The 14,169-nt window shown below is 41.4% G+C and overlaps 1 protein-coding gene across 1 annotated transcript in view; it reads left to right on the plus strand.

Moving 5' to 3' along the window:
- Positions 1–14,169, plus strand: part of GALNT17 (polypeptide N-acetylgalactosaminyltransferase 17) — a 636,606-nt gene that overhangs the window by 146,225 nt on the left and 476,212 nt on the right. The window lies entirely within an intron of this gene.

Raw genomic sequence — 14,169 nt, forward strand, 5'->3', positions numbered from 1 at the left:
TCCTAAGGCTAATTGGCTAATGTGTAAGGTAAAGTCTACAGTCTTTAGTCTTTGCAGAGGACACCAAGCTATGCAGTGGAATAACGTCCTTACAGCATGTCTCCAACTTACAACCGACCTCGATGCATTGTTTACTTGGGCAGCTATGTGGCCAATGAGGTTTAGTCTTTGAAAAATTTAAAATTATGCACTTGGGGGCTAATAATATGCATGGATAATACACACTAGGAGGGATATAATCAATGGTGGAGAAGGATCTGGGTGTTCTGGTAGCTTATACGCTTAATGATAGCATGTAATACCAAGTTATGATTTCCAAAGCAAGCAAAATCTTTTCTTGTATTAAGAGATTTGTAATTTTATCCCTGTACAAATCATTAGTAAGACCCAATCTGGAATATGTAGTTCAGTTTTGGGCATCAGTTCATTTAAAAGGATATCGGGAAACTGAAGAAAGTGCAGAGAAGGGCAACCAAATTGATAGGCATGGAGGAGCTGAGCTATGAGGAAAGATTAGATGAACTGAATTTATTCTCAATTAAGAAGAATAGATTAAGAAGGGATATGATCAACATGTATAAATACATAAGTGGTCCATACAGTGAACTTGGTGTTGAGTTATTTACTTTAAGGTTATCACAGAGGACATGGGGGCACTCTTTATGTCTAGAGGAAAAGCTATTTAATATCCAAATATGGAAAGGTTTGTTCACAGTGAGAGCTATGAAAATGTGAAATAAACTCCCTCAAGAGCTGGTTCTGGCCAGCACAGTAGATTTCTTTAAAAGGCCTGGTTTCCTTCCTAAATATACATAATATTATTGGATACTAACATTTATAGGTAAAGTTTATCCAGAGTATAGCTGATTGCCTCTCGGGGGATCAGGATAGAATTTTTTCATCTGCTGGAGCAAATTGGATCAGGCTTGGGGGGGGGGGGGGGTTGTCTTCTTCCTCTGGATCAACTATGGGTATAGGATTGTGTATATAGGATTGTATGAGTTTTTTATTTTTATTTATTTTTTTATATTTTTCTTCCCTCTTTTATTGGTTGAACTAGATGGAATTGCATCTTTTTTCAACCCGACTAACTATGTAACAATGTAATCCTAGGAAGTGAACAGGAAGTGATTTAGCCTCCACTCTTTCTGCTCTATATGACTCCATGCAGAATATCAGTTAGAGAGAAGCTGTCTGAAAATTAACAGTGACCACTGTGCTCTCTGGTTTCCTATTAGTTGATAGCTTCTTCGTTAGGTCTTACAGGGAAAAGCATGCATATGCAAAGTGTCATGCTACTTAATGTAGCATGACACGTGCCACCATGTCACCCATGCTAGCATGATGGTCCAGCATGCCTGCTGATCTGAGGGCCATACTGTATGTTATAAATATCATGGGGAGGGCAAGGACAATTACAGTTACAAAAGTGTTGCTATACATTAACATGAACGGAGTCTGTGGTACTGAAATTAGCAAGGAGGTTGTGCTCACAATGTTATAAACTTCCTTTTCTTATTTAGGATCCATAAGTTGTCCACCTCTGCCTTAGATGAACCTATAGAAAGAACAAAATGTTTTGTAGTGGAAAATAGTATGCTCACCTTTTCTTTGCCAACCATTAACTAGACCAAGCAAACAGTTGCCACAACAGACACATGCTCTTACCTTGTGGGAGAATAATGTTATCTTTAATTGCAGTAGACATAAAGGAGGTTTGCAATAACATCAGCTTTGTTCGAGTCTGATCTTTCTCTATTCAAGGTGAAAGCTTGAAGTAAATGTAATAGTGAAAAGAAGAGACGCTGACAAGAGAATTCAACTTCTTATCAGGAAAATCTACAAAAGGACACAGCCTACAGAGTATAGCAAATAATCACTGAGTTTTGAAGTAGAAAATGTATCTGCCAACCAAGATATGGCAGCCGTGGGTAATAGAAGAAAATCATAACTAGGCAGTGTGTCAGGAAAGAGACTCTTCATTATGGAAGAGATCCTCAACCTTGTCACTACACTCAACTTAAAGCTAAAACAGAAAAAACTGAACAGGGTTAGTTTAATATGTCAAGTTACTGCTTGGGGTTATTTGTAACTTTGTTCTTAGTCATTTTGAATGTGTTTAATATAAAATAATAATATACACAATTTTTCATTTCAATTTTGTTAATATTGAATATTCAAAACCAATAGTTCAATTGAGTACTTGGTAAAAACACATACAATAGAGGTTTAGTCTAGTTTTCATTTACATAAACGTAATCGCCTCAGTGGTGGCCTATTTACATTACTGGATCAGCATGAGAGAAATTAGTAATAATCCTAGATTTGCTACCTGTGAGGGCATCTTATTCCTCAGAACTATGTAGAAGGCATGCATTCTGTTGTAGCACTACCCCCTTAAGGGCCTTTCGGTTAAAAGGGTTTCTCTTCACTCTTGAAACCCCAACTGAGTTTTCCCCTCTTTCACTGACATCACCAAACATGTACACACTTCTACTGACTCTGAACAGGCAATGTGATTTTGTGCACCAAGCAAGATCTTTATAAAGAAAACAAGGTTTTGAAACAATTTGACATTACATGGTGATGAGCATACCATAAACAGAATTTACTTAAGCAGTACTCTATGCTGTAGACATTTGACTTCAATGCTAATTCTAGTAAACTTGAGCTTGAAATAAGACAGGACCTCTTTTCCTCTAATTAGTCCTACAGAACAGAAACGTATAAACGTTCAGCCCCGGCTCTGGGTGTTGAAAAGGTCCTCCCTGAGAACATAAGCAGAGAATTAATATTGAAACTAAATCTCAAGGACGTCCTGAGCCAAGGACTAAGGTTTACTGTTGCAACATTAACCTAGAAGTAAAGCATAACACATATTATTGGCCAGACATTAGAACTATTTTGATGGTGCACTTTCAAGTCATTAGTGTCTTTCTCTTCCGTGAAACTATTAGCAGATGAGAAGACATACGCAGAAAAGTTGCATCAACTTCAGAGTTCCCCTTTAATGACCTCCTGGTCAGCGTAGCAGCTAGTGGTATTAAAGATATGAAATTAATCTGAAGAAAAAAAATGTGTTCCTGTGTGGGAAATTCCCAGCTCTAGCTGTTTATATGTAGGTCAGGTAAGGCACTTCCAGAATGTCTCCTAAGTACAGCAGCTATTTTGTAATCCAGACTGAGTGCAGAAACTGGAGACATGGAATCAACAGTTATTTAGCAGTGGGACAAGCACTGGTGGCAATAATCCAACTCCTATCTATCAGAACTACTGGAGACTGAATAATTGTATCACAGATGGTAATAGTCTTGCTTACAATGGTAGTGTGCACTGAGTTCCTCTCTTTCTACATTCACCATATTTCTTTTGTGTCAAATAGTATAGACTCCTAGCAGGAATAAGTCTGTATGAGGGAGATACTTCCCTGGATTTATCTATGATGTAGGTGAACAGGCAGACAGTTCAGCACGGATATATGGTTTGTACTCACCCCTTCTGTTGATCAAGTCTGGCAGCGACTTCTAGTATAATGGCTATAATGGAACGTCCTCTGCAGGCTCTGGCCTAGTGTCTGTCTCCTCAGCATGCAAACCCCAGAACTCCCTGGGAGAACTTTCTGTGTTCTGAAATTACTCAGTTCTGACATATATTGTGTCTGTTTTTAAATATAGCACCTGTAACAGTCCCAGGTGTTACACTGTGTTTATTAGTAAAGCCTACACCAGCACCACCATTGAGCACGGGGGTAAAAATAGGATTTTTATATACAGCTTACCTGTAAAATCCTTTTCTTGAGAGTACATCACGGGACACAGAAGGTCATTACATAGATGGTTATATAGGCACCTTCGGTGATTGGACACTGGCTAACCCCAATTAAGGAGAATTTCTCCCATATATAACCCCTCCCATATGGGAGGCACCTTGGCTAATCCATCCATCGATGCCGCCTGGCCTCTTTTAGGGCCTTCTGGCAAAATAAATAAACAATCAGTCTTTCTTATCTGAGCGGTTGCCTGCAGATATATACTGATTGCCCTTACCACATCTAGAGTGTGCAATGACTGTTCTTCTGCAGACTGTGGATCTGGAAAAAAGGATGGTAGGATTACATCTTGATTCAAATGGAATCCCGAAACCACCTTAGGTAGAAAGGACCTATTAGGACGCATCACTACTCGGTCCTTGTGAATAATTAAATAAGGTTCTTTGCTTGAAAGAGCTGCTAGCTCTGAAACGCTCCTAGCCGAGGATATAGCTATCAAGAAGACACATTTTTTAGTCAAAAGAGCTAACGAAGCCTGGTGTAATGGTTCAAATGGTTGTCCCTGTAATGCAGAGAGAACCAAATTCAAATCTCATGGGCACACTGGAGGTTTGACTGGCAGTTTTAACCACATGGCCCCTGAATGAAAGTCCGGACAAGAAAATGTGATCCAAGTGGCTTTTGGAAAAACACTGACAAAGCAGAAATCTGAACTTTGATAGTGCTTACGGCCAAATTCATTTCTAGGCCTGACTGGAGGAAAGCCAAGATCCTGCTAATGACATACTTTCTAGGATGCCCTCTCCTGGGTTCACACCATGAAACATGACCTTGCGAGAGTAGATCTGTCTGGAGAGGAAGGGTCCAAGACCTGCCTACTGCCATCTTCATGATCTCTGCATACCAAGGTTGTCTGGGCCAAGCTGGGGCTACCAACAGAACCGACTTTGTTTCCCTCTTGACTCTTCCCAGGAACCGCTGCAGAAGCGGATATAGCGGGGAGGCATCGATTAGATTGTACTGATCCCAGGGAATTGTCAGAGTATCTGACCCCTGAGCAAGTACGTCTTTTGTTCTCAACACAAACTTGTCCAGCTTCTTGTTGAATCTGGACGCAAACAGATCTACATCTGGAGTACCCCATCTGTGACATATGGTTTGAAATATGTCGGGGTGTAGAGCCCATTCTCCTGGACATAATTGTTGGCAGCTTAGAAAGTCCGCTTGCCAATTTTCCACTCCTGGAATGAAGACTGCAGAAAGGCATGGAACAAGCCTTTCTGCCCAAGCAAGTATGCGATTCACCTCTCTTTGTGCATCCAGACTTTTGGTGCCACCTCGGTGATTGATATAAGCCACAGCTGTGGCACTGTCTGACTGTATTTGAACAGAGTGACCCTGTAGTCTGTAAGACCAGTCCACGAGGGCCATGTAAACTGCCCGAATTTCCAGAATATTTATGGGCAGGAGTCTTTCGGTCGCAGACCATCTTCCCTGCATGCATACCTCTTCCAGCACTGCTCCCCAGCCGGAGTCAGACTGGCATCTGTAGTTGCGATTTTCCATGGAAGTGAAAGAAAAGTTTTGCCTTTCAGCAGATTCTTGGTCTGTAACCACCAAATGAGACTCTTGCATATCCCTGGGGACAAACACGTAGGAAGATCCAAGGCTTGGGGCTTCTTGTTCCAAGCCGCAAGGATGCATCTCTGTAAAGGCCTTGAATGAAATTGGGCGAATGGAACGGCCTCGAAGGAGGCGACCATTTCCCCTAACAGTCTCATACGCAGCCGAATGGGGGAACTCCTTCTGCTCAGCACTAGGCAAACCAGAACCCTTATAGCCATGGCTTTTGGCCTTGGTAGAAACACCCTGCCCTGAGCAATGTCTATGATCATGCCCAGATATTCCAGATATTCCTTGTAGCAGGTTGCAGGGACGATTTTTCTAGGTTTATAATCCAACCTAGGTTTTCCAGGTGTTCTAATGTTTTGACAATACTGTGGTTCAAGAGCGCTACTCTCTGCTCTATGAGTAGCAAAACGTCTAGATAAGCTATCACGGTTATGCCCTGAGCTCTTAGGTTTGCCAAGAGAGGGTCCGGAATCTTTGTGAAAACTCGAGGAGCTGTAGCGAGACCAAAAGGCAGGGCCACAAATTAAAAATGGCGCTGATCTACCACGGCCATAGATATTTTTGGGGTGTGGGAAATATTGGCATATGAAGATATGCATCCTTGATATCTTTTGCAGGGAGGAGACCACAGAGTGTATAGACTGCATTCAGAAAGACCGAATGTGCAGAAACTGATTCAAATCCTTTAGATCCAGGATAGGTCTAACATCTCCATTTGGTTTTGGAACGGTGAAGAGATTTGAGTAAAACCCTGAATCCTGTTCTTTTGGGTCCACTTCCACTATCACCCCCTGGGATAGTAAGTGATCTAAGGCCAAAAGTATAGGTCTTCGCTTTGCTGGATCCTTGGGGACTCTTGACCTTATGAAGCGAGATGGTGGAATCTCCTGGAACTCTAGCTTGTAACCCAGAGATATTGAGGAGGTTACCCATTTGTCTTGAATCTCTTCCCACCAGGCTTCTGCAAACTGCAGGAGCCTTCCCCCCACTCGGCCGAGTGGGGGTGTCCCTTCATAAGGAAGCTTTGGGGCTCTGCTTGGCAGGCTTTCGCCCCCAAGTCTTTTTCTGCCCCTGGGCGTGACCTTGGGCCTTTCCTCTAGAGGGAGGCTGGGAAGGCCATCGCCACTGCTTAGAGCTTGATGCTCCGGGAGAAAGAGAACGCTTAAATGATGGATGTTTGTTCCTTTTGATTTGTAAGAGAGTAGATTTACCCCCTGTAATCTTTTGGACGAATTTATCCAAGTCCTCCCCAAATAAGCGTTCCCCTTTAAACGGGAACCCAGTCAAATATTTTTTACATGACGGCTCAGCTGCCCAATTTTTGAGCCACAGGGACCTTCGCATGTGTACCAAAAGGAGAGACAAACGAGATGCTTGTTGGACAGAATCCAAAATCGCATCAATCATGAAACACAGAATCTGAGGAAGTTCTACATAATTCTCCACTTCCTCACTGGGAAGGAGGCTAAGCATCTGCTTAACTTGTTCCTTGAGGAACTGACACAACCCCACAGTTGGGACTGTAGGTTGCACTACTGCGCCAGCCATGGAAAAGGAGGCTTTCAATAAAGTTTCCAGCTTCTTATCAGTTGGATCTTTAAATACCTGAGCATTATCCAAAGGACAGGTCAGGTTTTTATTCACACAAGAAATAGCCACATCCACGGATGGGACCCCCTATTTCTTGGTGAAACTTTCCTCCAGAGGATAAAACATTGAAAACCTTTTAGGAGGATAAAACAGTTTATCGGGATGCCCCCAATCCTCATACAACATGCGCGATTCTCCTGACCCCCAGGGAAGAAACAGAGGATGTAGCGGCCTCAGCAGCGGGCATTCTGAAAGTGGTACGCACCAATTCAGTGTAATATTGGACCTGCTTCTTGAGTGCCTGAGAGGAGGAGACTCTTTCCTCTTCCTCTGATTCATCCGACTGCTCTTGATCCCCATCCCATGATAGGGATCTCTCCTCATGGTCAGAGGTATCATCTGAAAGAGGAATTGCAGAAGAGGGAGGGGATCTACCCCTTTTTCTGCTATCTTTTAGGGAAGCTGAAATGAAATTCATAATTCTCCCTTCAAAATCATCCAATGTAGCCTTAACAGAGTCTTCTGTGACATACGCTGGGGCTGAAACAAGAGAGGCTGCAAAACCTGACAGGGGCACTGACTCATCCTGTGAGGCTGGCTCCAGTCTTGCAGGGGGGGTGGTAACCTACAGGCATCTTTAGGACCCCTAGACCCAGGCGGAGATTTTCCAGTGCCCTTGTTACCTCCCCCTGAGACCCTCTTATGAGGAGACATAGTCCTAACCTACAAAGCAGAGGTACTAGTACAAGGTGCAATCACTGTTGTGCTACAAGTCTCTCAATATACATATATGCTTAAACTGCACAACCTGATGCTGAGTAGGTGTCTTAGGATTGCCTGGATCCGATCCCTTAGGATGCTTACTGCCCACAGCTCTGTGTCCATCCGCTTACAGATCCCTGGCTCTCTGGGATTTTTGGCACCTGCGCAGTGGAGCGCCATGCATGCCGGTGTGCAGTGCCCCGCAACCACACCCCCCTCCGTTTTGCCAATAGGAGTGTGCCCTTGCGCGTGCACGTGCGCACGTGCACGATGACTATCAGCGTCCGGGCGGAAGGAAGAGGACCACCTGCTGAGCTGCGCAGGACCCCCCCAGGCTACGTGGAAACCTCTTTTCTAGCCCATTTTGTGGCAGAGCCTGCAGCGTTGGAATGTGAGCCATCCAGAGACTGGCTTCACTGAGCGTGTATCCTGGAAAGGCATGTAAGTATACACCAGGCTGTTCTTTACTCCCTCTAGTGGCGGAAACCAGGTAAGACATACAACTACTCACATGAAGAAATCCATAATATACAATTTATATAGGATTAACTTCTCTTACCTGTCCCGCTGCAGGAACTGCTGATAACAGACAGTTTCCAATCTTTACCCATCACGGCGGGCAGAGTTATGCCAACCTTCAGGGTTTTTTTGGGTTCCTTCTCAGAGGAACCTCTTACCTGGACCTTGTAAAAGACTTTGCCAGAGACTTTCATGCCACTGTTTTAATAGTACACCAAGTCTGGTTTTCCCAGAGCCCAGTCTTCCAAAGGAGAGGACTTACAGGCAAAACCTTGTTTCTTCGGATGACGAGGCCCGGGTACCATATCATCTTGGGAGTCAAATATTGGCCCGAGATATGGATCCGGTTAGCATAGCCATTTAGATCCCTGCAGGGACCTGCATAGAGCTTTCTTCATAGCACATGTTTTACGTGACCAACCACCTTAGACACTGGCGAAAAAACTGAGGTGCCTCCCATATGGGAGGGGTTACATAGGGGAGGAATTCTCCTTAATTGGGGTTAGCCAGTGTCCAATCACCGAAGGTGCCTATATAACCCACTATGTAATGAAGCTTCTGTGTCCCGCAATGTATGATCAAGAGAGAGGTACTTTAAATTGGATCTTGTATGACATAAGTTATTACCTTTTGTTTCAACTTGACCCTCCTTTCTAGATTGTAAGCTCTAATGAGCAGGGCCCTCTGATCCCTACTGTATTGATTTGTATTGTAAGTGTACTGTCTGCCCTCATATTGTAAAGTGCTGCACAAACTGTTGGCGCTATATAAATCCTGAATAATAATAATAATAATAATCTGCTTAAATTACAGTCCCAACTCTATATAAAAATGCACAGTACAAGCTTTTAAGAAAGATTTAAAAAAAGGGAAACATTTTAAAAAAATACACACCTTATACCCTGGCTTCCTACCACATCTCTTAGGTGCCAGTGACATCACTTCACCTAACTACAGGATGCTGGGAAAACTGAAGCAAAATGACATTGCACTACACTGGGCTGATGTGCCAGAAGCCAGAAAGTATCATATTATATTTTTCATTGCGTTTGCTTAGCATGTTGAGGGCTGCAAATTAGATACATAAATCTTATATTTTTATGCAGGTCCACTTTAAGTACAAACATTGTGTCTACAGCCAATGGCTGGTATTTCATTATCTACAACATATATTCAGTATGGCTATTGCACCTATGTTACATAACAAGAATATTCCTAATATAGGAAGATCCAGATTTATGACTAGATGTAGCTGAGACATAGTATGAAATCTGAATCCCGTTACAGTCTCTCAGAGTCAATAAACATCAAAATTATTTCCTGACCCAGCAGACATAAGATCTGAGATTGAGATAGCTGGATGATGTAAAGTTAGTGATCAATACAATTCACTAAGCTCAAGATGGTTATCTCCAGCTGAAAAGACTGTTGTTGTTTTAGCACATAATTGATCAGTTTTTTTCAAACTGCTGATTCCTCTAATTTGCACAGGCGTGTGCGTTGAATAATCTTTATTACACATCCCTGCACATTTTATTTAATCTCAGTCATAAACAGGGTGTGCATTTTTATTTAAAGCTGTTAAATATAGTTGTTCATTTTCATACTTTCAGTCTGTGTTTATATAAAAGTGGCATGTAATTAAAATACATTGTATGCAAAAATATAAAATACCTTTCATCAATTCTATGCATGAGGTTGAACAATGCATACAATTGCAAGGTTTTCATAGTTGGGATACACCTCCTGATACAGCAGTTAAAGTACACCTGGCATTGCATAAGTTAAATAGGGTATCAACCTTCATTACAATTACATAATTAGTCTGGTTCAAAAAAGACACAAGTCCATCCAGTTCAACCCACAGATTTTTTCATGAGTTATGCGTGTTGGGGATTTACTGGGTGGGGAGGGGGTGGTTTGATGTTCTATAGCTTTAAAGGTTGTTGGGAAGGACTGTGTGGTTTATTGTGTGACATAAATTAATTTTTTTCTTTTCCTTTTATAGGGTGAGTACAGTACAACAATGCAGGGACAGCAATGGAGGCAAAGAGCAGTTGTGTGATATCTAGTTTGAAGGGAACGATTTTAAGGAAAGGTTTTAGTTTAGGCATAATGTCTACTGGGTATTTATTGTCATAAATTAATATTGTTACTATTATTAATAGTTATTATATCGAATGTTAGGTATGTTATATATTTTTTTTTTCTTGAAATATTATGTGGTGTGTAATATTTTTGGGATTTTGTTTTTGTGAATTCTTTTTTATGTTGAAATTTTACAGCATTTTAAATACATGAATGGAAATAAAAAATAAAAACCTTGTAGAGGTTTTAAAATTTTCCACTCTTTTAAAAAAATTTACATTTTGTCTGTTGCTTTGTGGTTAGAGTGAATGTTTGATAAACATATCATGTTCGGTACATCTCTGCAATAAATCTACATTTCCCTGTTTTGTGTTTTTAAAATGCTGTAAATACAGAAAAATGCCTAATGATCTTTACAAAAATCCAAAAAGGCTCCTTGCTTCTTACAGTGACACCTCTGCCTTTGCTTCACTAAAATCCCAAGCAGTGTTAAGACCATGGTTTATGTTCAGTTTAGCCTTTTTGAGTTTTGACTCTTTCCTTATTGGATTGTTGGTAGAATCTGCATGCTCTTTGGGTAAAATAGGAATGCTAGTACTGTAATTGTAATTTTCTGTCCGTGAAACGAAGTTATATTGAAATATTGGCATATATAATTATTGATATAGAATTTTTTTTTTAAATATTGAAAACGTGACTGATCATGCCAAAAAAACTGCCTTTTATTATTATCACATCGTTTTTTGAATTTTTTAAATTATAATGATAATTGACCCTGATAAAAAGTTTACATACCCTGGAATGTTTGGCCTTGGTACAGACACAAGGCACACACGGGTTAAAATGGCAATTAAAGGTTAATTTCTCACATTTGAATCACAGTTAGTGTCTGTGTATAAATAGTCAATGTGTTTGTTAGATCTAACTTGGATGCCCTAAGCAGGCTAGACATTGAGCCATGAGGAGGTAGAAAAGAACAGTCAAAAACCCTGCATAACAAAGTAATGGAACTTTATAAAGATGGAAAAGGATATAAAAAGATACCAAAAGCCTTGAATATGCCAGTCAGTACTGTTTAATCCCTTATTAAGAAGTGGAAAATTCTGAACTCTTTTGATACCAAGCCAAGGTCAGGTAGACCAAGAAGGATTGCAGCAACATCTGGCGGAAGAATTGTCCAGGATACAAAGAAAAATCCACTTGAGAAATCCAAATCCACAGGTAACCACAGGAGAAACACAAGCTGCTCTCCAAAACAATTCAGTGATACTTAAACACAAAAGAACTGCATGGTTAAGCTGCCAGAAGGAAGGCTTTACTGCGCCAACGCAACAAAAAAGCCCAATGAGGCATGTCAAGGCGTTGTTGGGCATATTGTAACCAGGCTTTTTTGTGAAACTTGTGCAATAAGGGCTTCTTTCTGGCAACTTGACCATGAATCTCTTTTTTGCTCAAGTATTATCATATTGTGCGCCTTAAAAACAACCACACCATCTTTTTCCAGAGCAGCCTGTATTTCTCTTGAGGTTACCTGTGGGTTTTTCATTGTATCCCGAACAATTCCTGTGGCAGTTGTGGCAGAAATCTTTCTTGATATACCTGACCTTGGCTTGGTATCAAGAGATCCCCAAATTTTCCACTTCTTATTAAATGATTGAACAGTAACGACTGGTATATTCAAGGCTTTGGATATCTTTTTATATCCTTTTCCATCTTTGTCAAATTTGTTATACAGGTCTTTTGACTGTTCTTTTCTGCTCCCCATGGCTTACAGTGGTATCTAGCCTGCTTAGTGCATCCATGTGAGAGCTAACAAACGCATTGACTATTTATACACAGACACTAATTGCGATGTAAAAAGCCACAAATGTGGGAAATTAACCTTTAATATCCCTTTTAATCTGTGTGTGTCACCTTCTGTGCCATGATTAGTCATATTTTCAATATAAATGCCAACATTTCCCAATTTCTACCAGGGTATGCAAACCTTTGAGCACACACACATATATATATATATATATAAAATCAAGTAAAATCAAGTACACCCCTCACAATATTTTTGAAGACTGAATTTGCTGTCCCCTCAAAATAACTCTGTACCAAGGCCAAACATTCCAGGGTATGTAAACTTTTCATCAGGGCCATTTGCATGATTTCTGTTATCATTCTGATTTTAAAAGGAGCCAAAGAAACTATGTGATAATACATGGCTTCATGTGATCACTATCCTTGAATAAAATATATTTTTATGGCATGATTAGTCATATTTTCAATATAAATGCCAGGGTATGCAAACCTTTGAGCACAAACACATCATAAAATCAAGTACACCCCTCACATTTTTGTAGATATTTTATAATATTTTTGAAGACTGAAGACTGAATTTGTTGTCCCCTCAAAATAACTCAACTCCCGGGCATTAATGTCTAAACCACTGGCAACAAAGGTGAGTACACCCCTAGGTGAAAATGTCCAAATTGAGCCCGAAGTGTCAACATTTTGTGTGGCTACTATTATTTTCTAGCACTGTCCTAACCCTTTTGGGCATGGAGTTCACCAGAGGTTCACAGGTTGCCACTGAAGTTCTCTTCCACTTCTTCATGATGACATATCGGAGCTGGTGGATTTTAGAGACCTTGCGCTCCTCCACCTTCCATTTGAGGATACCCCACAGATGCTCAGTAGGGTTTATGTCTGGAGACATGCTTGGCCAGTCCATCACCTTTACCCTCAGCTTCTTTAGCAAAGCAGTGGTCATCTTGGTGGTGTGTTTGGGTTCCTTATCATGTTGGAAAACTGCCCTGCGGCCCAGTCTCCAAAGGGAAGGGATCATGCTCTGCTTCAGTATGCCACAGTACATGTTGGCATTCATGGTTCCCTCAGTGAACTGTAGCTACCCAGTTTTGTCAGGACTCATGCAGCCCCAGACCATGACACTCCCACCACCATGCTTGACTGTAGTCAAGACACACTTGTCTTTGTACTCCTAACCTGGTTGCCAACACACATGCTTGACACCATCTGAAGTTTATCTTGGTCTCATCAGACCACAGGACACAGCTCTAGTATTCCATGTCCTTAGTCTGCTTGTCTTCAGCAAACTGTTTGCGTGCTTTCTCATGCATCATCTTTAGAAGAGGCTTCCTTCTGGGACAACAGCTATGCAGACCAATTTGATGCAGTGTGCAGAGCATGGTCTGAGCACTGACAGGTTGACCCCCCCCCCCCCACCCCTTCAACATCTGCAGCAATGCTGGTAGCACTCATACGTCTATTTCCCAAAGATAACCTCTGGATATGAGACTGATCACGTGCACTTAACGTCTTTTGTTGACCATGGCTAGGCATGTTCTGAGTGGAACCTGTCCCGTTAATCCACTGTATGGTCTTGGCCACCATGCTGCAGCTCAGTTTCAGGGTCTTAGCAATCTTCTTATAGCCTAGGGCAGTGATGGCGAACCTTGGCACTCCTGATGTTTTGAAACTACATTTCCCATGATGCTCCACTACACTGCAGAATGTATGAGCATCATGGGAAATGTAGTTCCAAAACATCTGGGGTGCCAAGGTTCGCCATCACTGGCCTAGGGCATCTTTATGTAGAGCGACAATTCTTTTTTCAGATCCTCAGAGAGTTCTTTGCCATTAGGTGCCACATTGAACTTCCAGTGACCAGTATAAGAGTGTGAGCGTGTTGCCAGTGGTTTAGACATTAATGGCTGTGTGTTGAATTATTTTGAGGGGACAGAAAATTTACACTGTTATACAAGCTATACACTCATTACTTTGCATTGTAGCAAAGTGTAATT

Source organism: Lithobates pipiens, unplaced genomic scaffold (genome assembly GCF_037356315.1).
Source record: "Lithobates pipiens isolate NorthernLeopardFrog02 unplaced genomic scaffold, aLitPip1_a1.2 Scaffold_16, whole genome shotgun sequence".
Lineage (NCBI taxonomy): Eukaryota > Metazoa > Chordata > Amphibia > Anura > Ranidae > Lithobates > Lithobates pipiens.